Raw genomic sequence first — 27368 nt, 5'->3', positions numbered from 1 at the left:
GTTATGATTGCATTGTTGCTATTCTGTTCTTTACATTGTCTGATAAATTTTGATGTATGTAAAGATAATTCTAAGAAGACTTTAAATGCAATGCACTTAAAGATATGTTTTAAATAAAATGCACATCATGTAATATATTGATACACATATAAATTGCCATAAAGGAGCTCTATATAAAATGTTGCAAGGATATAGTGTTCAAAAAATTCTGGTTCTTGTTACTTTTGTTAATGGTGTCCAGTGTTTTCATCACTTTCATTTGAAAAACCCTTTTCTTATAGAATCATTCTTAATGATACTCTTATTGTAATAATACCAGAGTTCTTTAAAAAATAAATATACCATATATTTATTATATGTTAAAAATAAAATTATATTTTCCAAACCACTGTTTTTTTTTAAAGATCTCTGGTATTGTTACAATTAGAAATATATAGCCCTGGCTGGGTTTCTCAGTTGGTTGCAGTGTCATCCCATACACCAAAAGGTTGCAGGTTCAATCCCCAGTCAGGGCATGTTCCTAGGTTGTGGTTCTATCCCTGGTTAGAGTAGGAGGAGTCGGAGAGAAATGGGGATTGGGAAAAGAAGGATGAAGACTTATTTGACTTGGGGTGCCGAACACACAATACAGTGTACAGGAGATGTGTCATAAAATAAAGCACCTGAAATCTGTATAATTTTGTTAGCCAGTGTCACCACAGTAAATTTAATAAGAAGGAAAAATATTAAAAATTTTAAAAAGAAGAAAGAGATGCAGCTGAGAATTAATGTTTTATTGTTTTGATGGTACACAGATTCAGAAAGAAAATATGGCTCTGCTGTTCTCTTGAAACATTTGCACCAATTCTCTTCAAGAACAGTTTCTCTCAGCCTCCCTCCTTAACTCAGCATCACAATGCCTTTCTAGAATCTTGGCGTTTTGATAAGCAGTAAATTATAAAAAAGTAATAGGATGACCGTCTTTTGTGCCATCATATTATCTGTGGGGTTCCTGGGTCTCTGTACTGTGTTTACAGAAACAGATGGCTTGTGTGACACTTTCACCGAATGACATGACACTTAACATGTCCCTATCATACAGAGCTGCATCTTTGAGAAATATGCCTGTTGATACCTGTCAGCTTGTGAGAATAGCATAGCATTTCAGGATGGGGGAAAGAAACACTAATTAATTCATTTTCCACACTCAGTTTATAGGCTACTTTAGCAAAAAACAATTGTATCTCACATTTCACCATCTAATTGGCATTCTTTTTTCTTTCTGCAAGGGAATTCAGAAGAAAGGCACTCACCATTTCTGTACTGGAGAACTTAGAGACTGATGCAGAAAACTGACAGTGAATGTATACTCGGGCAAATATAAAGGCCTGTTAAATAATGATAAAAATTAAGGTCATGAAGGTAAACTAATAGTTCAGGGTAGAACTCTTCTATTCTGGAAGAATGCCTGAAAGAATCATTGCTTATTTTCTAATTCATAGATAGTATTTGATTTATTTTTATTTATTTAATATAGACACTCACATAGCATCTACTGTGTGCCAGGCATTGTTCTAAGTACCTTAAAATATTAACTAATTTAATCCCCCTAGCAACTTTAGGATGATGGTCCTGTATTGTCCTCATTATACAGATAAGGAAACCAAGGCGTAGAGGTTGGGTATTCTGCACATGGATTATGACATTTAGAACTGTAAAATTTGGATAGAATGCAATTTTTAAAAAACTGAAAATTTCTGATTGTGTTTATTTGAACAAAAATATAGAAACACAATTTTATATTTAAATGAAGAGCTATATCTGTTTTAAAAGCACGTCTAGCTCTGGCTGATGTAGCTCAGTGGATTGAGCACGGGCCTGTAAACCAGAGGATCGTGGTTCGATTCCCAGTCAGGGCACATGCCTGGGTTGCAGACCAATTCCCAGCAGGGGACCCGTGGGACAAAACCATACACTGATATTCTCTCCCTCTCTCCTTCCCTTCCTCTCTAAAGATAAATAAATAAAATCTTTTTTTTAAAAAAGCACATCTAATATTCTTATGCACTTTTAAGAATGGGTACCAGGTCATAGCATGTAGAAAATCAGTTACATGCCAGAAGTGGACAAGTCCTTGTGATCTGAGAGACTGTGTGTGGGAAACGGAAAGAAAGCGTATTCAGAGCCATACGATGCCTCACCTGGTTCCCCAAATGGGACTGCTTGAGAATGGAGTGCTAAGCAGGGTGGTGAGTTAGTAGCCAATGAATTGTAAATGAAATATTCAAAATTGCATTTTCAAAACAGAGCAGCTTCTGTGAAAGAAGTAATAACTGTCAACTTCAACTTTTCTTAACAAAAATATATTGCAAAGTGAAAGACTGACTTCCAAGGGCCCTCCCTGTGCAGCAGTCCCAATGGCATTGTTTTAGAGTGGGACAATATCCATTCTTGTCATAAAATGACAGATTTGATTATGGATTTTAAGAAGCCTGTTAAGCCCCGTACCTCTATTTACCAAAAACTGTTTGGAGTAGCCCACTGAGTAACCACTGTTGAGAAGTAACAGGTCACAGTGGGAGACAGAGCGAGAAGCAGGCCTGCAGAAGCGTGCAGCGTCTAATGGGTCTGTGGCTGTAGTGAAGCAGTGTGCTGAAATAATTCTGATTAGGCTCGGTCAGTCAGCCTGCATAATCCGACTGGGCTCTCCTCCATTCAGCCCATGCTGTTCAGAGCACAGTCACAGTTTAAAGCACCATTTTATGTAGCCCTTACACTGTCCTTTGAAATACAGCCTTCATTCACATTCCTTCATGAACCTTTTTATACCTGTGGGAATAGCTAACTAGGAAAATATAAAGTTTTGTTAACATAGTAATAGAAAAACATAGGCACATTCTATTTTCCAATGGGAGTATTAGAATTTATAAGATTCACTCCAAAGAAATTACTGGGAAATACCAAAAGGGGTACCAGGTGTGAATCACACTGTCTAGCCAGGCTTCTGTTACCAGCCGTGTGTGACACTGGTGACCTGGGCAGCTGATCGGTTGTTTCCTATCAGATGGTGCCACTAATAATACAGATGCAGAGCAGCAGATATGTAGTCAGGAGGAAATACCTTTATAGGCTTTCCCTCCTACTCGTTTTATTTTTTAAAAGAGTAAAAAAACTAAGTCAGAAATTATTCTACATTTTCAAGTTTTTGTGAGCGAATTTAAAGCTGATTAGGATACAGGAAGCCGAGAAACAGCTGTGTGGAGGTGGGACCCAGTCAGGAGTCTCTGATGTCTCTACTTGGTTGGGTTTGAGAGGTCATGTGGCTGTGGTTATTGTTGATCTCCCTGACAATACGCTTTGAAGGAGATTGTGTTACATTTTGGTTGTGCTTTTGTGAAGAAAAGCATTATTCTAAGCAGATCTTAAGAAGTGCTGAAAAGTGCTTCAAAGAAATATACCCACCCATTGTTCGTGACTGTCACTATAATAAATGGGGGACAGATTTTTAGGTTTGTTCTTAGGAAGCAAATAACTGTAATTGAAAGTACAGTGAATGGACACTGTCTAAACCTGAATCGTAGCCCATGAATGACTTGTAAACCTGCATCTCTTGAAGTTTTTCCAGAGAACCTTAAAGCTTGCAGAATAATCATTGGAAACTCAAGGAAAAACAAGCAGGCTTAAAGCTTCATGGCAGTGTCTACCGTGAGGTAGCCCTATACATACATTTTAGAACACCTTCCATCCCTTAGGTCTTCTTAGCATGAAATACAACTCAGATGTATTTAGCACTCTAATGAAAATACTTGTTCATGATTTATTATTTTTATTTGTGTACTTATGTATCAGTAACATCTGACTTACAATAATAGTAATAATCAACATTTAGATGTTTTTACAGCTTGAAAAGGTAAATACTAGTGACAATAGACCAGAGAAGCTGAAAAGAGGAATGAAATTGAGAAATAGGAGAAAGAGGCAAAGAAAAATAGTTACAATATTTATTTTTTACTAAGATCTCATATAAAATTAGTTGAAGCAAATGGAGTTTCTAGGCTACCGTGAAAGGAAAAAGGTAGGAATTATTGTTGTGAGTTAAATGGACGGCAGGTAGACATGTATGTGAAGTAGGTTCTGAGGCTGAAATAAACAAGCCATTCTCGAGGAGTTACTGGGTCCTCTAAAGAAAGAATATTTAAACAAAGACCAGATAGGAATTATAAAATGTCACCTTGAGTTAAAAAAGAAGAAATTATATAACATCCCACCCACATAGAAGAAAATAAGGCAGTTATTCTCTTCAAACAACCGTATTACCAAACTAGAACCTATGTGTGTTTTGCTGAATAATTTTGAGCCACTAAACAGATTTTTCGTGCTTCTAAATGGATACGAGGAAATGTTTAACCCCCATTGTATTGCCACAAAGCCAGGCTGATCGCCCTGGGAGGCCCCAGAGGTCTGAGCAGCTTTGGATTGGCTGGCAGAGGACTTTTAACATTTTACTGCACGTGGTCCAGCCACAGCAGGGTTCAGTTGCAAATGTTTCATCTGCACAAATGTGCTGGGATAAACACTTTGTTTAGGATTTTTCTTTTGCTACTGAAAGGAAACGGGAAGCAGTAAGATAGTTTCATTTGGCAGGTAATAACTGCTTGTTTCTGTGCAGAGGGAATTGATGTTTGACTACTTATTGGGACTGATTGATTTTTATTCCCACTCTCAGGTATCATTTTAATGATTTGTTTAAAACTGAAGCCAAAATTAGAGGTGTATTCCAACTGTAAAGGCTTGTCTGGAGCAAATGTTCTCTGTTCATTGATTTGGTTTTATTTAGTGTGTTGATCTGGTTAATGTAATTTCAATGTGTTTTGTCATTCTGTGTATAGATATTTGTTCTCAGTGATCTCATGGACCTTTTTTTTTATATTACTGGAAAACAATTTTCCAGCCAGAACTTATTCTCCCTTTACTGCGGCATTCCTGTTTTTTAAATTATTGTAATGTAGTATTTTTGTGTATAAGGTGTGGTATAAGCTTTACCCGTTTGTGTTTTTAATTAAAAGGAGGATTCAATTGTGATTCTTTCTGCACCGGCTTGAGAGTTTCTCCCAAGTTTTCTGTATTAATTCTCCTGTATTCCAGAGAACTCAGTGGTCGAGAGGATGAAAAAAAGATTAGAGGCATATTTTAATGCCATAATTGGATTTGTTAGCTTTAGCTGGTGGAATATGTTCAAAGATCAGCTGTACAATTATATTTAATGCCTCATTTTTTAATCTCACGAAATGAAAAGTGGTGTGATGATACTAATGCAACAAAGTTTTGCATCCTTGAAAATACCCCTAAAAACATCCATTATCTGACTTTTTATAGCTAGACATGGAGCAAGTGTATTGAAAGGCATTCTGCCTTTTCCTGTGGCAGTTTTCTCTTTATGTTTATATTTTCCACTGACAGTAGTAAAATAGCATTAGAATCACAACAAAAGTAAATTATATTTGTATATAGTGTTTTTCAGTTTACGTTATATAGTTTGATCCTCTTAACTATTTTCTGCAGAAATGGCAGTTCTCAGTATTCCCATTTTCAAGGTGAAAAAAGTAAGATTCGGGGAGATTCAGTGCTGCACCCCAAGTAATTCAGCACAGAATGTACAGAGCTAGATTTTGACTCCGGCATTTGGGCCACTGCTCTTTCCAGAGCACCGTGCGGGCTGCCTGTGCTGGATGTTTGCTTTAAAGATCAGACTGTTTGAACTAAGCCCTTTAATAGGAAAGCTCTGGCAACAGCTGGTGTTAGGTGGATTAAAAATAAAATCAAAGTCCTTGGTTGGAAAGTGGAGTAATCAAGAGAGTGAGAGAAAAGGCTAAAAAGACACGAAAACATCTGAATGATGTTACAAGAACTGCGGGAGAAGGGCAATATGATTCCTGAGTTTCGTGTTTCCTTCTTTCCTCTCCATCCAAACAAGCCTCCATCCCTCCAGTGCTCTCTGCCTTGTCTCTTATTTCTTTTGGGAAATTTGCCATGCTTTGTCACCACAGGCCACTGTTAATTACAAATAGACTCCAGGGCACATTTCCCAAACTTAAATGCACATTTCATTTCCAGAAAACAAACTATCAGATCTGTAAATCTTCCCTTTATGTGACATATGGCCTAGATCTCTTCTTTACCTAAGTTACATTGAGAATAGTATTTATTTCAAGTTGTATTCACTTGTCATATCTTCCTTCTTTTCCTTCTAAATTTTCTTACTCTTTAAATAACGATTCTTTCGTGATTGAACTCTACTACTTTGTCAACCCACTTCTCTCTGACTGTCCTGACTGTACCCTGGTGTTCATGCTTCTTTCACTTTTCTCAGGAAATCTCATTATGGCAGATACTAAATTGTATAACAGCCTTGCCCTGAAATTCAAGTGAAAACTGAAATGGTTTTAAAGCCTTGGCTTCAGTAGAAATACTTGCCACCACGTTGTTAGTATAAGTAAAGCGCTTCAGTGTTCAAAGTGTCCTGATTATTGGGAAGTCCTTTAGCTACGGTTGTCTTTGGTACTGACCAGATCTGTTAGGTGTGAGTTCTTTGAGCATTCAAAAAATAGAAGACCAATTAGATGTATTTTTTGTATTAACTTTGCATGTGTCATCAAATACTTTGTATATGTTTATGTGTATATTTTTACACTTATTTTGTGGTTACCTAATTTTAAATGAACATTTAGTTGTTTTACTATTGAAGATTATAAAAATAATTTAAAATGGCCCATAATTCATATCATCCAGGTATCTCTGGGTACTAATAAACAAATTCTAATGATATAAACATGTCGTTAGTACATTCAACTGAGTAATGATATGTAAATTTCTTCCCCTCAAGTCTTCCCTGAAGGTAAATTCTGTTATCAGTCTCTTGTGTATCCTTCTAGAAATCTTACTATGCATGTGCTAGCCAAAACTGATCTTTTAAATACAAAATTTCAACTTAAGATTATTATCTGGTCACTCTGTGGAATTCGTTCATTCAGTAGCTAGTTACTGATGTTCTCTCTATGTTAGACATTGTTCTACTCGGCACTAGGAATATAGCGTGAACAAAAGCAGGTAAAAATCTCTGTACTCTTGAAGACACGAAACAAAATATGTCAATAAAATATGTAATATGTTAGATGGTGATTAGTGCTAAGGAGAAAAATAAAGCAGGGAAAGAGTACAGGAAGTTGGGTGTAGGTTGCCATTTCGGACAAGGCCAGCCATGGAAGGTCTCACCAAGCAGGTGGTATTAGGCCCTGAAGCAGATTCAGGAACAGGCAATGCAAACACCTGGGGGAACTAGAGCCAAGGATAGACACCCAAGCTCAGAAAAAAAACCATTTTCTTCTAAATGTCAAGAAGTATCTCTTTTCTGGGTAAGGCAGCCAAAATGAAGAGAAGAGAGATAATTTATTTAAAGTAATAATCCATTAATAAATGTCATGTCATTTTATTTATAGAATGGAAATTCTCATTCCTACTTATTCTGAAAAAAATGGGGGGATCCAGGTAAAAAGTAAGAGTATTCCCGCCTACCTGAAGAAGATGCCACAGTAATCCAAGAACTCTCTGGTTGCACATTCTTCCTTCACCATTGGCCTTAAAGTTGCTAAAAACTTTTCTTCTAGGTTGGCTGTAAAGACTAATGTATTTACTTCTTTTCGCATAAGGGCCATTTCCGGAATCTTCTCTTTGGGCAGTAACCATTGCTACTCCCTCCCTAGAGTGAATGAAACTGTGCTGAAGTGTGGGCCACCTCCTTTCTGTTTGGTGAAGGGAATATCTGCCCTTGTTTCTCCACAGTCAGGGCTCAAAGCTTAGGTTTGCCTGGCACATGATGTCTCATTATAATGATCCTGGCTAAAGATTTTTTTAAGTACTAAATTTTCCTTAAGTACTAAATTTTACACACAGGAGTTAGAAGTCAGTGAACATTTCTTTGGTTTCTATGGACATAAGAGCAAAGAAAAACAAGATAACAGTTTGTTTCAAAAAGTGGTTTTTGCATTCTAAGTGGGACTTAATTAACTCAAATGCAAGCAGTTTTGTACAACTTACTGAAAACTGAAGCTGTTGGCCTCATCCCAGACTTCTGTACCAAATCCAATCACTCCTCACGAACCCCCACTCCCCTTTGAAGGGAGGCTCTCACTCCACAGTCAAATCTACCTTAATACAGTGCCTGTTGGAGAGTGGCAGGTGTCTTTACTGAGAACTTGGATAGAACTCTATCAGGTCCTTTGTGCTTTGGGAGAGCAGTGTTAAAAATGAGACAGCAGGCCCAGAAGGGAATCACTTATGCTGAGACTTAACTTGTAGTTTCAGCTCTCCTAGAAATGGAATCTTAAACCAGTCAGTCAGGAATTTCCAGATCAGCAGTAGTTAGGTAATCTACTTCAGAGACCCTTGCCATCCCTTAAAAGGAAAGCAACCTTCTAATATCCAACCCACTTTTTCACCTGTGTGACTTCCTTATCCCTACTCCTGTCTGTGAACGTCTTTCATTTAGTAGAGCTCCTTGGAGTTCCTTTCTATCTGCTAACTATATGCTGTCTGATTCAAATAGATTTTTCCTCAAATAAACTCATAAAAATGTATAATATGCCCTCAGTTTATCTTTTAACGGTAGCGTACCTGCTGATTTGACTACATTCAAATGCGGCCTGTTTGATCCTAAGGTGGTCTGACCAGAGGGAAAGTATTATTATTGGCAGGGAGGGAATAGAAGGAAGGCTATAAAGAAAAATATACTTTCTTGGAAGTAATTCAAATAAGGAACCACAGCTAGATGAAGAAGAATATGATTAATCATTTAAAGCTGTGAAACTCTACCCATGGGCCACCCTCACTGGATCAAGCCACTAATATCTGCTCTGAACTATTACAATAGCCTTCTATGTGGCCTATTCTCAATACAGCTGTTTCAGTCTTTAAAATAGAAGGCAGATCATGTCACTCTGCTTGAAACTTTCTTTGGGCTTCCCATTTCACTCCCAGTGAAAACCAGAGGCCTTGCAATGATGTACCCTAGATCATCTGGTACCTCATTCTGTCTCTGCCTTCATCTCCCACTTTTCTCCTTTTGCTCTCTCCCTTCAGCCATCCCTTATTTGAACATGAAAACTCCTGCCTCAGGGCCTTTGCATTTGTCTGGAACTGTTGCCTTATGTGCGAGCCCTTTCCCAGTGACTGACACACTCAAGTCCCTCAAGTTTTTACTCAAATCACACCTTCTCAAGGACTTTTATCCCCACTCACCACACATAAAATCATAGACTTCCCTCATTTTTACACTCTCATCCTCTCACCATTTCTACATTTGAACATATTTTTATCTACCTATTAATTTTGCTTACTGTTTGTTTTCACCACTAGAACACAAGCTATGAAAGAGCAGGGATTTCTGACTTCTTTATTCACTGCTGTCTCCAGCACCTAGGACAGTACCTGGCACCTATTAGGAACTCAGTAGTAACTATTAGTCAGTGGTGAAGGCCAGGAGGAGGACCAGCCTGGGTGGAGAGGAGAAAGCAAGGGAGGAGTGGGGAGCATCCGTAATAGTACCAGCAATAAAAAACATGGCTACCCCCCCTACTCCTAAAAAATGTGTGAATCATGGAAATTTAACTCAGGAAGAGAACTTACATTCTCTAAAAATAATGAAAGTCTGGGGATCAAACAATAAAAAAACCTTAAAATGAAAGAAGTGTAGTGCCTACACAGCCCATGCCTGATGACAGACGTGTTTCCTGGGTGTGTCCGAGAGTTGATTCAGAAAGAAAGACCTTGGATGCTCCGAAGTCACGCTTTAAAGCAAATTATGCTGGGAGTAGCAATGAGAATGATGGGGAGCAGGAGGTGATGGAAATTGCACATGGTTGTTTTCCTTCCAAAATAATGATTTCCAAAGCAAAGGAATTGAATAGGAAATAAATTAACAAAAATTCTGTGTCTCGGAAAATGCAAGCTTCATTTACATTCTGATCTGTGCTGTTTTTCAAGTTCAGTGATCCAAGGTCACAGGGCATTTGTATTTGCATAGACCTTGCTTTGTTAATTCACCTCTGACTAACCCTGTGAATTCTTTTTTATGATAGTCACATTCTAATGACAATAAAACCAAGCTCTCATAACACCAGCAACATTTATACAGCACTTAGACAACTGCTAAATGCATTGTCTCTGGAGACCCTAAAAGATAGATTGAGATTATTAACCCCATTTGTACACAAAAAGGAAGTAATTTGCTTAATGTCACCTGGTAAGGCTATTGAATTCATACTTTAACTGCTTTATTTAGAAATAATAGCTTGTTTAACACAGGTCATGTTGCATTAAAGACGACCTCTTTTTAAATGGACAGCTTCAAATTTGGACTTAATTTTATTAGGGACCTGGAACTAATAGTATTCCAGATTTCTATAAGAACAGGGTCTTAAATTCTCTCTGAAATTGAGAGACTGATGTGGAGAACTGAGAGATGTGAGATTCCCAAAGCCATTTTGTTATTGACCAGGACCAGGCCATTCTGCAATGGTAGGCTTAGGTGTAACTGGGGACCTTCCCAAGCCATGATTTAAGTCCTGTTTGAATTTCTTTGCTTTTATTTTTTGGGTTGATAAAGTTCCCCTTGGCTCAAAAAATCAGTATAGCTAACTGAAGATCACAGATAACTGAGAAATGGAGACAAATCCTCATTAGGAGGATTTCAAGTGCCTAGCAATGTTATAGGAAACACGGGATGAATGTTACTGAAACTGTATTAAAGTTGTGTTTGGAGCCCAGTTTACTTGTTGTCTATTGTGGCTCATTCTTTTTCCTTCCAGAGCAGTATTATGAAAAGACCTCAACTTCAGTTCAATGAACATGGCAACTCATCAGGAAGTTCTGAGGAAAAATAAAAGAGAGGGGGCTACTTGTAAGTTCATGTCTGTAGCAAGAAAGGACTAGAAATCCAGAGCATCTAAAAGAATGATGAAGCAAAAAGGACTTGCTGACTTCGAATACGGATAGTTAAGAAAAAAATATCTAATCTTTAAATGTTTGACAGTTTTTCAAACCTCTTTACTTTATCTTTACAGTGACGTTTGTTTAGTGCCAGCAACAACAAAAAATGTACAACCAAATTATAATTTTAATATTTAAAAATATTTTCCTTTTATGGCAAATGCTTTCGTTCCCCTTTACTGTTCCTAAATATGATTTACTACACTCCCCCTTTCTTTATAATCTGACTTATTATTTATAATATCTACTAAGGATATGATTTGCAGTTTTGATAACAAGGGGCTATTCAGCCGGGTCTTTGAAACTTTGTGTTAAAAATCAGAAGTATTCTGCACGTGAAATTTAAAAACATTTTGTATCTAAGTACATTAAATTGCTTAGACCAAAGTATAAATTGATAGAATGATAAAATTGCTACGTTATAAATCAAGTCAGATTAAACTTTATAATTAAGATCTTTGGAAGGCTCAGAAAGTGGTGGTAGTAGAGGCCTCTGCATATAAGGTGTAACTCTCAGAACCTGTGAAATCAAGGGGCCTTTGGTGGGTTATAATAGAATGTAGCCAGAGCATCCTCGGAAGCAGTCTTCTAGCCATATACATGCCCTCCTTAAGGTAGTTTAAGCAGAACAACAGATGGACAGGTCTGAATTGTATAAGTGACAATTTGGTGACAAGGTGAATTTTGCAAATTATATGGGTCAAGTCTATACAACTTTTCTGAACTTTGAGAGACAGTCTGGAATCTATTATGTTGTTCAGTGGTCAGATCAGCTTTCAACCAAATTAAATGTTTACTCTTTTCTACCCCTATGGTTAGCCAGAAGTTGGAATACAGAATTATCTGTTGCCTACTTTTTGAATTTTTAAATCTGCTTAAATTAAAATAGTAAGCACGTGACTAATCTGATTACACATGAAAGTTGAAGTTTTTTATTACCTTATATATCTGCTCTTTGCCCACAAGCATTATGGCAATCTGGATTTTTTTTCTGTTCAACAATAAACATTAACATTGATACTAAATTTTTAAGGGAGAAATGCTGTGTGTTGGATTCTTTGTTCAAGTTCTTAAATATTAATCAAATTGGTGCAACATTTAATTAAGTCTCATTGTCACCTTATGTTTTGTTTTTGTATGTGTTTTTATTTTCTTATTGAATTTATTGGGGAGACATTGGTTAATAAAATTATACAGGTTTCTGTTACACAGTTCTATAACATTTCATATGTATATTGTGTGTTCACCACCCAAGTCAAGTCCATTGTCACTTTATGTTAATGGAAGATGCCTAAGTAATCATAATTTGTGATGTTTAATATACTTTATTTTTATGAAATAGTTTCACTGTTTTTTCCCTTTGAAGCTTCCACTTTTTAAAATTTCAGCTTCATTTATTGTTTCTCTAACACTCTACCTTTCATTATTATTACCTTTTTCCTAGCAGAGTTCTTTTTTTAAATTATATTTTACTACTTATACTATTACAGCTGTCCCATTTTTTTCTTTTTGCCACCTCTACCCAACACACCCTCAGGCAATCTCCCCACCATTGTTCATGTCCATGAGTTCTGCATTTAAGTTCTTTGGCTACTCCATTTCCTATACTGTACTTTACATCCCCATGGTTATTCTGTAATTAACTGTTTATACTTCTTAATCCCTCCACCTATTTACCCATTCCCCTACACCCTCCTCCCATCCAGCAACCATCAAAACACTGTCCATATCTATGATTCTGTTTCTGTTTTTCTTGTTTGCTTAGTTTATTTTTAGATTTGATTTTTGAAAGATATGTATTTATTGCCATTTTATTCTTCATAGTTTTTATCTTTTTCTTAAATAAGTCCCTTTAACATTTCATATATACTGGTTTGGTGATGATGAACTCCTTTAGATTTTTCTTGTCTGGGAATCTCTTTATCTGCCCTTTGATTATAAATGATAGCTTTGCTTAGTAGAGTAATGGGTCCCTGCTGTTCATCACTCTGGATATTTCTTGCCAGTTCCTACTAGCCTGCAAAGTTTCTTTTGAGAAATCAGCTGACAGCCTCATGGGAATTCCCCTGTAGGTAACAAACTGCTTTTCTCTTGCTGTTTTTAAGATTCTTTCTTTGTCTTTAACCTTTGGAATTTTAATTAGGATGATGTGTCTTGGGTATGTCTTGGAGTGGGCCTCTTTGTATCCATCTTGTTTGGGACTCTGTGTGCTTCCTGGATTTGTATGTCTGTTTTCTTCACCAAATTAGGACAGGGGTTTTTTCCCATTATTTTTCTCAATAGATTTCCAGTTTGTTGCTTTTCTCTTTTCACCCAACACCCCTATGATGTGAATGTTGGACCTCTTTTTTTTAATTTAATTGTGGTTCAAGTACAGTTTTCTGTCTTTTACTCCCATCTCAAACCACCCCCCAGTGCTCCCCACCTCCCTCCCATTTCCACCCCCCTTAGTTGTTGTCCATGGGTCCTTTATACTAGTTCCTGTAAATCCCTCCCTCTTTTTCCCCTGAAATTCCCATCCCTCTCCCCTCTGGTCACTGTACCACTGTTCTCTATTTCAGTGTCTTTGGTTATAGTTTGCTTGCTTGTTTGTTTTGTTTAGCTTCTTGTTAAAGGTGAGATCATATGGTATTTGTCTTTCAACGCCTGGCTTATTTCACTCAGCATAATGTTTTCCACTTCCATCCATGCTGTTTCAAAGGGTAGAAGCTCCTTCTTTCTTTCTGCTGCATAGAATCCCGTTGTGTAAATGTGCCATAGTTTTTTGATCCATTCATTTACTCATGGACATCTAGGTTGCTTCCAAATCTTGGCTATTGTAAATTGTGCTGCTCTGAACATGGGGTGCATAGGTTCTTTTTTATTGGTGTTTTAGGGTTCTTAGGATATACTCCTAGCAGTGGAATTGCTGGGTCAAAAGGCAGGTCCATTTTTAGCTTTCTGAGAAAATTCTATACTGTTTTCAATAGCGGTTGTACCCATCTGCAATCCCACCAACAATGGATTAGGGTCCCCTTTTCTCCACAACCTCTCCAACATTTGTTGTTTATTGCTTTGTTTATGATGGCCATTCTGACCAGTGTAAAGTGGTATCTCATTGTGGTTTTAATTTGCATCTCTCTGATAGCTAGTGATATTGAGCATCTTTTCATGTGTCTCTGGATCATCTGTATGTCTAACTTAGAGAAATCTCTGTTCAAGTCCCTTATCTACTTTTTAATTGGGGTGCTTGTCTTCTTAGAGTGGAGTCATGTAAGTTCTTTGTATATTTTGGAGATTAAACCATTTTCTGAGGTATCATTGGCTAATATGTTTTCCCACATAGTTGGTTCTCTTTTTATTTTAGTACTGTTTTCTTTAGCTGTGCAAAAGCTTTTAATTTTGATGAGCTCCCATTTGTTTATTCTTTTCTTTATGTCTCTTGCTCTAGGAGACCTATCAGTAAAAATGTTGCTTTGTGAAATACATGAGATTTCCTTGCCAGTTTTCTCCTCTAGGATTTTAATGGTGTCACAGCTTATATTTAAGTCTTTTATCCACTTTGAATTTATTTTTGTGTATGGTGTAAGTTGGTGCTCAATTTTATTTATTTATTTTTTTGCACGTAGCTGTTCAGTTCTCCTAACACCATTTGTTAAAGAGGCTATTTTTAGTTCATTTTATGTTGCTGCCCCCTTTGTCAAATATTAGTTGCCCATAGAGACTTGGGTTTATTTCTGGGCTCTCTGTTCTGTTCCATTGGTCTATGTGCCTGTTTTTATGCCAGTACCAGGCTGTTTTTATTACAGTGGCCTTGCAATACAGTTTGGTATCAGGTATTGTGACCCTTCCCACTTTACTCTTCTTTCTCAAAATTGCTACAGCTATTTGGGGTTGTTTATGGTTCCATATACATTTTTGAAGTGTAGGTTCTATGTCTGTGAAATATGCCATTGGTACTTTAATAGGTATTGCATTGAATCTGTAAATTGCTTTGGGTAGTATGGACATTTTGATGATGCTAATTCTTCCAATCCATGAACATAGTATGTTTTCATTTGTTTGTGTCTTCCTTAATTTCTTTCTTCAGTGTTGTGTAGTTTTCTGCATACACATCTTTTACTTCCTTGGTTAGGTTTATTCCTAGGTATTTTATTTTTCTTTTCACTATATTGAATGGCATTTTTTTCTTGATTTCTGCTTCTGCTGTTTCATTGTTGGTATACAAAAATGCCTTTGATTTCTGGATATTGACTTAGTATCCTGCTGTTTTGCCAAAGTCATTTATTAGGTCAAGCAGTTTTTGGGTGGAGTCTATAGGATTTTCCATGTACACTATCACTTTATCTGCAAACAGTGACAGCTTTGTTTACTCCTTTCTGATTTGAATGCCTTTTATTTCCTTTTCTTGTCTGATCACTTTGGCTAAAACTTCCAATACTATATTGAATAGAAGTGGTGAGAGTAGACAACTTTGTCCTGTTCCTGATCTTAGTGGAAAAGCTTTTAGTTTTTGCCCATTGAGTATGATGTTGGCTGTAGGTCTCTCATATATGGCCTTTATTATATTGAGGAATGCTCCCTCTGTTCCCACTTTGCTGAGTGTTTTAATCATAAATGGGTGCTGTAGCTTATCAAATGCTTTTCCTGCACCTATTGATATGATCATGTAATTTTTGTCTTTGCTTTTGTTTATATGATGTATTACATTTACAGATTTGCAAATATTGAACCATCCTTGCATCCCTGGGATGAATCCCACTTGATCATGGTGTATGATCTTTTTAATGTATTGTTGGATGTGGTTTGCCAATGTTTTGTTGAGGATTTTAGTGTCTATGTTCATTAGCAATATTGGCCTGAAGTTTTCTTTCTTTGTTGTATCTTTATCTGGTTTGGGGATTAGAATGATGCTTGCTTCGTAAAAAGATTTTGGGAGTTCATCATTTTGGATTTTTTGCAATAGCCTGTAAAGAACACGGGTTAGCTGTTTCTTAAATGCTTTGTAGAATTCTCCTATGAAACCGTCTGGTCCAGGGCTTTTGTGCTTCAAGAGATTTTTTATTACAGCTTCAATTTAATTTGCTGTTATTAGTCTATTCATGCTTTCTGCTTCTTCTTCATTAAGTTTTGGAAGAAAACTCTATTTTTCTAGAAATTTGTCCATTTCACCTAAGTTTTCAAATTTTTTAGCATACAGTTCTGCATAGTAATTTCTTACAATCCTCTGTAGTTCTGTGGTATCAGTTGTAATCTCTCCACTTTCATTTCTGATTGTGTTTATTTGGGTTCTCTCTCTTCTTTGCTTGATGAGCCTACTTAAAGGCTCTTCTATCTTGTGTATCTTTTCAAAAAAAACAGCTTCTGGATTCATTGATCCTTAGAATTGTGCTTTTAGTCTCTATGTCATTTAATTCTGCTCTGATCTTAGTTATTTCCTTCCTTCTACTTGCTCTGGCTGTCTTTGTTGTTGTTCCTTGAGTTCTTGTAAGCATCGGGTTAGGTTGTTTGTTTGAAATGTTTCTATCTTCTTTAGGTAAGCCTGTGTTGCTATGAAGTTCCCTCTCAGGACTGCCTTCACTGTGTCCCATAAGTTTTGGGTTGTTGTGAGTTCATTTTCATTAGTTTCCAAAAGCTTTTTGATTTCTTCCATAATTTCAATCTTTACCCATTTGTTGTTTAATAGCATACCATTCAGTCTCCATGCTTTTGGGTATTTTGGGTTTTTTCCTGTGGAGTTGGTTTCCAATTTCAGTCCCTTATGGTCAGAGAAAATGCTTGGTATGTTTTCTATTTTCCTGAATTTGTTGAGACTTGTTTTGTATCCTATCATGTAGTCTATCTTTGAAAATGTTCCATTTGCATTTGAAAAGAATGTGTATTTAGCTTCTTTGGGATGAAGGGCTCTATATACATCAGTTAAGTCCATTTCATCTAGGGCATTGTTCAATGCCACAATATCTTTGTTGATATTTTGTTTGAAAGATCTGTCCATTTTTGACAGTGGGGTGTCAAAATCCCTAACTATAATTGTGTTGCTGTCAATATCTTTCTTGAAGTCTTCTAGGATTTTCTTATATATTTGGGTCCTCCTATGTTGGGTGCATATATATTTACAATGTTAATGTCTTCTTGGTGGATTCTTCCCTTGAGTATTATGAAGTGACCTTCTGGGTCTTTTTATGGCCCTTTTTTTGAAGTCTATTTTGTCTGATATGAGTATTGCTACCTCGGCTTTTTTTCCCTGGCTGTTTGCTTGGAAAATTTGTTTTCAGCCCTTCACTTTCAGTCTGTATAGGTCTTTTGTCCTCACTTTTGAAGTGAGTCTCTTGTAGGCAGCATATGTATGGTTCTTGCTTTCTTATCCATTCAGCTATTCTCTGCCTTTTGATTGGAGCATTTAATCCATTTACGTTTAAGGTTATTATTGGTAGGTACTTATTCATTGTAATTTTTATACCTGTGCTTCTCATTGTCTCTCTCTTTTTCTTTCTTTCCTTAAAGCAATCCTTTTGGTATTTCTTGCAGGGCTGGTTTGGTGGAAGTGTATTATTTTAGACTTCTTTCATCTTGGAAGCTCTTTATTTGGCCTTCTATCTTGATTGAGAGCCTTTCTGGGTAAAGTATTCTTGGTTGCAGGCCTCTGGTTCTCATTACTTGGAATATTTCTTCCCATTCTCTTCTTCCTTGGAGTGTTTCTATTGAGAAGTCAGCAGCTAACCTTATTGGGACTCCCTTGTATATTACTTCCTTTTTCTCCCTTGCTGCCTTTAAGATTCTCTCTTTGTCTTGGAATTTTGCCATTTTAATGATGATGTGTCTTGAAGTGGGCCTCTTTGGCTTCCTCTTGATTGAGACTCTCTGTGTTTCCTGTATTTGTGTGACTTTTTCTCTCATCAAATTAAGGAAGTTTTCCATCATTACTTTTTCTAATAGATTTTTTATCCCTTGTTCTTCTTTTCCTCCTTCTGGTATCCCTATTATTTGGATATTATTACATTTCATATTGTCTTGCATTTCTCTTAATCCCTCTTCATTCTTTCTGAGCCTCTTTTCCTTTTCTTGCTCTTTCTGGGAGTTTTTTTCTACTTTGTCCTCCAACTCGCTGATCCGATCTTCTGCTTCATTGATCCTGCTTTTGATTCCTTCCACTGTGTTCTTCAGTTCAGAAAGTGTTCTTCATTTCCTCTTGGCCCTTGCTGATAGTTTCTATTTCCTTTTTCATGTTCATAAAGTTTGCAGTGAGTTCATTGTAATTCCCCTGTCGTTTCTGGTAGCTTTGTGAGCTCTTTGAACTTCCTTTGATAACCAGTGCTTTGAATTCAATATCTGATAGGCTTCCTCGTTTTCTTTCATTGGGGGGTTGTTTCTTTGTCTTCACAGTGTTTGTGAGACTCTTCTTGTTAGCTTCAGCTTCTTAAATTGATTTGTTCTGGCTTCCTGGGTTTATGGGGTGAGCTTCTGTGGTGGAATACCTGTGAGATTCGGTGGTGCAGTCTCCCTTGGGTATTCTGGTAGTCACTGATTCCATCTACTATTTTTTGTGATTAGTTGGAGGAGATGGCAAAGTGGTTTGTGAAAGCAGGAGAGTATTCTATGATATTTACAGTAGCATCCGGTAGAGAAGAGATAGGAGATCCCCTGGGTACGTACAGTGATAACCATAATCTTCAACCCAACTAGCCACTTTTCAGAAAGGATGGAAGGAAGATAAGGCTCTTGTTGGGGAGGGAAGGATTGTGATTTGGATATAGAAAGGAGTGAGGTTGAGGGAGATCAGATTCTGAGGTAAGGTGATAATAAAGGATAGTAAATAGGTGTTGTGTAAGAAAGAATAGAGTTAACCACTACAGTATTATAGTTCAGCCAAGAATGTAGTGGGCTAAGATCTGGGCGGGGGGTTGTATAGTATTTACAATAGTATGTGACAACTATTATTTACAATAATATTAGAGCAAAAATCATATGACAGAATCTATGATATACCAAGTTTAGGGAGTATTGGTCCTTCAATAGTGTACTAACTGGGCAAGGGGAAGTAAAGGACAGTAAATTAGCATTATACTATGATTGAGGGGACAGAGAAACCTGTCAAGTGATATCATATATCCAGCAAAGATAAAGAAGACTATGAAGAAAGAGGAGGAATACAAAGATACTATTAAAATAAAAGATGTAAGAATGATGAAAATAATGAAAAAATGCAAATATGCAGTAACTTGTAGTTTTTCTGTTATAGCAAAGTGAAATTTTCTCTCTGTTTCTGCTGTTGGGATGCCCCCTCTTTGAGTCCAACTCTGGTCTTTTAGCCATTCCAAGTCTTTTGTCTCACTTGAGGGGGAGGGGGGCAAAATGAAAGAAAAAAAAGGCAACAGAAGGGAGGAAAAAGTGGTAGGTTTGGAAAGAAAGGAAGAAGGAATAAAACAAGAAAGAAGAAGAGAGAGGGTAAAAGTATTGAAAGATAAAACAATAATAAAGTTAAAAAATAAAAGATTATTTTTTTAAAAAGGTGAAAAAAAACCCTCTTGTTGGTTTCTAGCTGGTCAAACCTTTTCTTCTGGTCACACTAGCTGCAGCAGTCTGAGGGGCAATTGGTGTGGCCTTTCTCCCTTCTCGGTGAACTCATGTGGTCTCACGAGTGCTCTCCCAAGATCCAGACTGGTGCCTCTCTTAAGTGCCCCACTGAGAGCCAACTTTCCCCAGGATTCACAGTCCTGGGTTGGGGTGTGGGCATGCGCTCCCAGCCAGGCGTCCCTGGTCCTGCAGGCTTGGATGCGAACATTTCCTAGTGCTACAGGGGAAGGCAAGGATGACTCTCAATTCTCCCAAGCTGGCAACCGCAGACTCCACTGGTGATCAAATCTCTCTGGTTCATTTCCTCGTGCCCACTCCTCTCTCTGACACTCCAAGCAAACAGATCTCTCCTGTCATTTTTCAAACTGCACCCGTCAGGGTAGGGAGGGAACTGATGACTGGCTCTCTCCCAAGGACCTTGCTGCCAGACCTCAGATTCCAGAGACTGAGTCGGACCCCCCGGCCCTGGCGCAGCCTGGTGGAGGGCCTGCAGCCTCTGCGCTGTTCCCTTGGACCTTATTGACCTGCAGCTATATCCTCACCATCTGGTCATTCATTGTCCACTACAATTTCTGAGTCCTATTTTCCTATATGCTGGGTCACTGGTGGCTATTTGCTGTGTTCCTCTGCAGATCTGCAGGGTTTTTCTCCCATGCCTGGGGGGAATCGGAACCCTTTGTCTTACTCCACTGCCATCTTCTCTTTCTGCCTTGGACCTCTTGAAGTTGTCCCAGAGGTTTCTTATACTATCCTCATTTTTTTTTAATTCTTTTGTCTTCTTGTTCTGGTTGGTTGTTTTTTTCTTCTTTGTATTCCAAGTCATTGATTTGATTCTCAGTTTCATTCACTCCACTGTTGTCTCCCTGTAAATTGTTCTGTATTTCAATTAGTGTATCCTTTGTTTCTGGCTAGATCTGTTTTATGCTGCTGAGGTCCTCACTAAGCTCCTTGAGCATCTTTATAACCAGTGTTTTGAATTCTGCACCTGATAAATTGCTTATCTCCATTTTGTTTAGTTCTTTTTCTGTAGTTTTGATCTTTTTTTTTCCATTTGGGCTGTGTTTCTTTGACTCCTCATTTTGGCAGCCTTCCTGTGTTTGTTTCTATTAAACAGTATTAATCAAATCTGAGCAACATAAGTTACCAGGCTTACAAATTCAGGTGACTCACTTTTAATCAAATTAAGCCTCATTAGTAAATTATACAATAGAACCTTAAGAGATTCTGTTTTGATCAACTCTAGAGAATTAAAAATTAGAGTGATGTTTATAATTTCTTACTTGATCATGATAATTCTTTCATATGTTAAACACTGTCTTTCATCTGAAACCTTCAAAGAGTTTCATCTATTTTTATAACTGTATAGGAATTCACTTGTAGTTCTTGCCCTCATTTTCAGTCAGTCATTTTTAAATCGTTATAGCAGCTAAGTAGGTATTATTTTTGATCAAGTGATTCCTTCCCAACCCTTTCCTCCCCAGCCTCTTTAAAGTATGTCAGTGACTCCCATTGTCCTTAGGATAAAGACTGAAAGATCTGTAGGGCTACATGTGACCAGACCTCTACCTCCTTCTTCAGCTTCAACTCTCCTCCCCAGTTCTGCTCAGCCCACACTCTCCTTCCCAGCCCTGTTCATCAGTCATCATTTCTTTTAGAATGACCAACCTTCTTGACTAAGCCAGTTCCCATCATCACACACTCTAGGAGCTTCACACATCTCTGCTTTGTTGACTTTTCAAAGTTGATATTTTAGATTCCTTTCTGTGATTATTTGGTCAATATCTACCTCCTGCACTTGGCTACGAGCTTCATGAGGGCAGGGAAGGGTCTGGTTTGCTGAGGTTTTCATCATTATCTTTTACATTATATTTCTGGTATTTAGCGTAGAGACTGGCAAGTGATAGACATTTAATAAATATTTATTGAGAGTATGAGGGAATGAATGAACAAATGCTATATGAAGACAGGACAGGACTTTTTAAAATTCTGTTAAACGTTGTACCTACAGGCCCAGAACAATGCCTGGGCCATGAACAGTGCTCATTAATATTTGTTGAATGAATTAATTTTTCCTGACTTTTCAAAGCCATAAAATGTATTAATGGGATAGTGTAAAATGTAAGTTGAATTTTTCCAGCAAATATCCTATTAGATTTATTAACTTACAGAACTAGAAGGAAGTCCACAGCCATAGCCATGTGGTTTTATAAAACTTTTGTTGGTTTTCCTTGGAATCTTTTCTTACCAGCACTTTACATGTTCAATATGTAAAATATGTAGACATGAACTGCTTTTGCTGCATTTTTTAAAACGTTGTATTTACTTACTTTTAGAGAGATAGGAATGAAGGGAGACAGAGAGGGAGAAAAACATTGTTGTGTGAGAGGGAAGCAATTGCCTCTCACATGCACCCAACCGGGAACCTGGCCCACAACCTAGGCATGTGCCCTAACTGGTAATTGAACCACCAATGTTTCGGTTTTCAGGCTCACACTCAGTCTACTGAACCACACTAGCCAGGGCTGCTTCTGCTTCTTGAATAGAGTTGGGTGTGTCCCTGTCCTATTTCATTCTGTATCTTAGTTGAGGATAACATTATTTGGAGACTGTGTTTCAGGGCAGGGGTACCCAGGGGAGATTGGTGAACCTGGGGCCATGCTGGGGACATCTGCCCACCCAGGCATGAGATCTTATCTTCCCAATTCAAACTGGAAGTCATCTTTATTTCTTCCTTTTCTTCATCACCAGCCCCTCTACACATACACACACACGCGTGCGCACACACAGATATAGTCAAGGTCACTCTGCTAAGACTTTGAGCTGCTTATGGGTTGGGATCCTATCTTACTTGTCTAGACTACCAAACCTCTGTAATGTTTCTTGACAGAGTGTGTTTTCCACCTGGTAGATGAAAAACTTTCCCAGTTTTACTTTATTATTTAGGAAGGAAATCGACAACCTCACCAAGTGGTATACATGTTTCACTGTTTAACCATCATTACCCTAGAGACATTCTTCACTGTACTGCTCATGTGTGTCCCCTGACGACTTGCATCAGAACCCCCTGGGGCTGTCTGTTAGTGAAGTGGATTTCCAGGCCCTCCCTACACTTACTGAATCAGGTTCTCTCCAAAACTTTCAATGTTCTAAGTACAATGTTGTTTTATATAGCATCCTGTAAATCTTCTCTATTTGTTTGGTTTATATTTAATGAAGTTGAAAAATAGTTTTTCACTATGTGCTATAAAAATTCTTAGGACCTTCATGTATTTACTAACAATTTCACTAGCCTCATTTAAACTTTTTCTTCCCTGGGAGAAGTAAACGCGGTTACTTTCATTATCTTTAGTAGGACTAATTCAATAACTTTTAATAATGCTGCTTTACTGTTCTGGATACATTAATATTTTAAAATTAGAATAGATTTAATTTAATGTTCCTATTATGTTCATGACATGTTGACTGCCAGATAGGGCAGAGTCAGCTGGTACAGCAAACCCCTAAATTATAGAAACTTCGCTGGATTAAAAGTCCTTTCTTGCTCACATAACAGTCTAGTGCTTGTAACGTAGATCATTTGTATGAAGGGAAGGATCTCTACTTGTCTCCCTTCATGAACCTGTGCTGACAGAGGCCATGTCATGCAACTTCTAGTCATGCTGAGCATAGACATCCAGCAGACTGGAGAGCTCAGAGGGGTGGGAAAACACAGGGCACGCTTCTTAAACATCTGGGCAAAGAAGCGGTACACATTAGCTCTGTCACATCTCACAGCTGCACCCACATATAGGGAGAGCTAGAAATGCCAAGCCCGGACAGGAGCCTCTTCCCCACAACCACTCTACATGGGACAGCTAACCATTACTGCACACTGCATTGCTAGGCTTCTATTTATAGTTACAGTAATTCCTCCTATAAAACCATAAAATGTAATAACAATATATGTGGCAGTATGATTATCACTGCACTGAGAGGTAGTAAGATGACATATGCCCGACCTGCCATAGATCAGTGTCATTTGCCCACTGTTGGATGTTGACACCAGTCTACAAGGTAGTAAGTGATGATGTCACTTCAAATAGTCAAAAAGCTTTTGGGGTAGTCAGTATTCAATCTGTTTAATTTGGTTTATCAAGGGATCAGTGGTTTCCTTTCTCAAAAGACTAAAGCAGGATGCACCTGAAGGTTTCCCATCAGAAGGGATCCATCAGCCTTGTTTCCATCCTGACATTTAAAAGGTCATGGAGTTGGTACCAAGTCCCAACAAATTTACTAGTCTTGCAAGAGGCTAAAGTTGGGGCTAAAAGTCAGGACCTCATGTACCCAGAACACCAGCCAGCCAGGTGGTGGTAGAGGTGAGTCCATCTGGGCACTGTCTGCTTCAGGTACAATTTGGAGAACCTGCTGTATTTTAGAACGTACTCTGTTCTTTGGAATGGGTTATGTTTCATAGCTTGCTGAAGTCGGAAGAACTGGGTTTTGAGATGGTTTTGGCTTTTTCTCATGCCATGCTGAATTAAGCTGCTGGGTAACAGACATACCCCAGAGAAAATGAAGATAAATGCCAATTTTAATAGGGCTATTTGATTATCCTTTTCTCTCTGGTTAATAAGTATGAATGGCCCTGGCTGATGTAGTTCAGTGGATTGAGCACGGGCCTGTGAACCACACAATCGCAGTTCGATTCCCAGTCAGGGCACATGCCTGGGTTGCAGGACAGTTCCCAGTAGGGGACTCACGAGAGGCAATCATACATTGATGTTTCTCTCCTCTCCTTCCCTTCCCCTCTAAAGAGAAATAAATAAAATCTTTTAAAAAAAGTATGAATGGACCCCAAATTCAGTCAAGAGAGCATGTCAATGGCAGAAAGTTAGAAAAAAAAGAAGTGTTTTGGGATTAGTTCATGATTTTGGTACTACTGAAGTTTTGTTAAAATCAAAGATTAAAAATAAGTTTATTAATTGCTGTCATTTTATAGTGATAAAAGCTCAAAACAATTTTGCATGCTACAGAAATATATAATAGTACATGGTCATAAATATATTGTTACATGTAAAGTTTTCAAAATTGATACTTTAAAAAGTATTTCTCACCTGTTTGCTTTTTAAGAGTGTAAACAGGAAATAATTATCATCGTTGAAAACACAATTGGCTCAAGGGGACAGATGCTTGGTATTTTAGTGTAGTCTATCCTTTGCTGCATCATCAATAAGGCCAGTTTTCAGAAATCAACCTCACAGGAACCAAAGAGTAAGTGTGTTGAATGTCCTCATACTTGTTCCATAGAGTATAAGCCAAATGAGATCTTGGATGGTTTTGTTTAGTAATAATTGTTACCTACTAACATTTTCAATAATTGATTTTTGTGTTGTCTTTAAATGTTATAGATTTTAACTTTAAAAAACACAAAAATATTCCTGCAAAAAATTTACACCAGTCAATAGTTTGATCTACTTTGGCAAGAATAGGGGAGGTCTAATATTTTACTTTTCCGTGAGTGGCTAAGGCAAATATTCACTTTCTTGAATTATTAAAATCTTTATGTAATACTTATGTACCATTAAATTACCTTTATTGTAACTGGTTTATTGTGTGTACTATGGGCTTTGGGTTTTCACTTTTCACCTAGATATTCATCTTTTCTGAAGGCTACTTTTAAATTACATCAGATCTCACTTGACCTTTTGACTTAGGACTGGCTTTATTTAATAGGATAAGTTGATCATATTTTGGTAAAAAAATTAAACTATTAGTTTGTTACTGGAAAAATAATCCTTAGCAATGATGTATTACTTTATTCCCTCCACCTAAATGTGTTCCAGAATGATGAAAACCCTTTGACATAGTCATCCAAGCAAGAGTAATGAATGTAACAAAAATGTATTCCCTAGAAATGCTTGGCATAATTGCTGATATGGCAATACAATTAATTTCTAGGTTTTTGGTATTCTTTGCAAAGACTTGAGGGCTTAAATCATCACAGGGCAATTACAAATGAGGCAGTGCCCTATCAATAATAACACTAGCAAGGATGAAATAATTTTTCCACAGCATGCCTATGGAAAGCATACCTATGCCAAACTACCTATGTGTTCTTTTCAGGGCAATTGGCCCTGAATTAAATTATACTAAAAACTACTCAAACAACCACCTTACCCAATCAAAACAACCACCTTACCCAGTAGTATTTTCATACCTGCCTTATTTGTGAAACATTATTAATAAAAGTTACACTTAGCATAGGGGCATAGAAAGGGTAGTGCGGTTATATGTTACTGAAAACTAGATACCACGTTCCCCAGGGAGGATGTGGTAGTTGCCAGCTCAGGCTTCAGGGACTTCCCATTGACAGCTGTTGAGAGGGAGGTATTGAGGAAACCAAGAAATAAGGGAATCAGGAGAGGAGGATGGTCATCCACAGGGTCAAAGCCTTCAGGAAGGATGTAACTGGGGAGAGCCATTTCCCATGGTCATTCTTTCTTGCAACCTCTGCTGCTGCCACTCTCCCTTTAAATCTCTGTAGCACCCCAACTCCCAAGTTTATTCTGTCTTCTCTCAAAAGCTATAGGGTGAAGATGAAGAAGAACAAGTTTTATATTTAAATAGAAGAGGTATTGTATTCCAGGTGTATTGCTTGCTAGTTGTGAGTAGGGTATTTCTTTAGCCTCTCTGTGCTTTAGTTGCTGCCTATGTGTTGAAGCAACAGTGATGCTTACAGAATTGGTGCATCACCTGCAATATACATACAGGGTCTGGGACATAGTAGTAGCCCATGAAATATGAGTTCTTTTCTCTCTTCTGATAAAAATAACAATAAAGTTATTTTTATTGACATGTGTCTTTGATTCATTCATTCCCCAATATTTAGTTGTAGCTTCTAGTCATCTGTAATACGTATTTTCAACAATAGTTTTGAAGCAGTGTGGTGTAGGTTCTTCAGACACAGTGAGGAGTCCCAGATAATTAGGGTGAAGATTCTCCTTAAGGACTTGGTTTAGCAAACTAATGGGCTCTCTAAGTTTCTATCGATTTTATCATACACAGAAATTTGTTTTAGAAGAGACTTTAAAAAGGAAGGAACAGGCTACACTTTTGAGTTGCATATCTATCTTACCATGATTTTTTTGAGATGGCTAGGTGGAAAGGAGAGAAATGAGACTACAACCACCTACTGACCTAATCAATTTCTACCTATAAAGGTACACTCACAAATCAGGACAACAGAAAGTCACAACATTATTCCACTGATAAAGTAAATAGATGTGCAATAATACTAGCCAGCATGGCCAAATCAGTGTCCTTACCCCTAAGTCAGTGTTGCATCTATGTATCTTGATTCATCTTGGGGAGGAGACAAATGTGTGCTTGTTGGGTTGGGCTTGGGAAGGAGGCAGTGATTGCCCTTTAAATTCAATAATCTAGTATGTTGATCACTGAAACACCCTTTAAACAGTCTCTCTTTCAATCTCTGCCCTCTCTCAGACAGTTGCCCACTCTACTGACAAGTGTTCTGTCATCCCACCTGAAATATTCAATAAGTCCACATTGTTTTTAAGTTCAAGTCCAGATTCATAAATTGGTAGGTGCTCAAAAAGCCCTGTGCACTCTGCTTCCAAAAGATCTCTGTAGCCTCCCCTCTTCGCCATACTCCTTGCCCACTCCTTATAGCTTCATTGCTGTACTAGAGGGACATATCACCTGCTTTGTCATTGCCATGATTTTGCTCCTACCCTTCCCTGTATTCAGAATGCCCTTTCTACCCATGTTTAAGGTTCAGCTTGAGTGTTATCTTC

The 27368-nt window shown here is 37.7% G+C and overlaps 1 protein-coding gene across 20 annotated transcripts in view; it reads left to right on the top strand.

Annotated features, from left to right (window-relative positions):
* The window catches only part of NRCAM (neuronal cell adhesion molecule), a 322675-nt gene that overhangs the window by 135846 nt on the left and 159461 nt on the right, over positions 1-27368 (top strand). Inside the window, exon 1 of one of the 20 annotated variants that reach the window (XM_037070618.1) lies at positions 4505-4623. The exons of the other annotated variants lie outside the window; for them this stretch is intronic. The gene's annotated coding sequence lies outside the window, so the exon portion shown is untranslated. Of the gene's footprint in view, positions 1-4504; positions 4624-27368 lie in introns of those variants that run through there. 20 annotated transcript variants of the gene reach the window in all.

This window comes from Sturnira hondurensis, unplaced genomic scaffold, assembly GCF_014824575.4.
Source record: "Sturnira hondurensis isolate 20B ecotype Veracruz unplaced genomic scaffold, ASM1482457v3 Scaffold0018877, whole genome shotgun sequence".
NCBI classification, from domain to species: domain Eukaryota; kingdom Metazoa; phylum Chordata; class Mammalia; order Chiroptera; family Phyllostomidae; genus Sturnira; species Sturnira hondurensis.
This window is presented reverse-complemented; position numbering and strand designations above follow the sequence as displayed.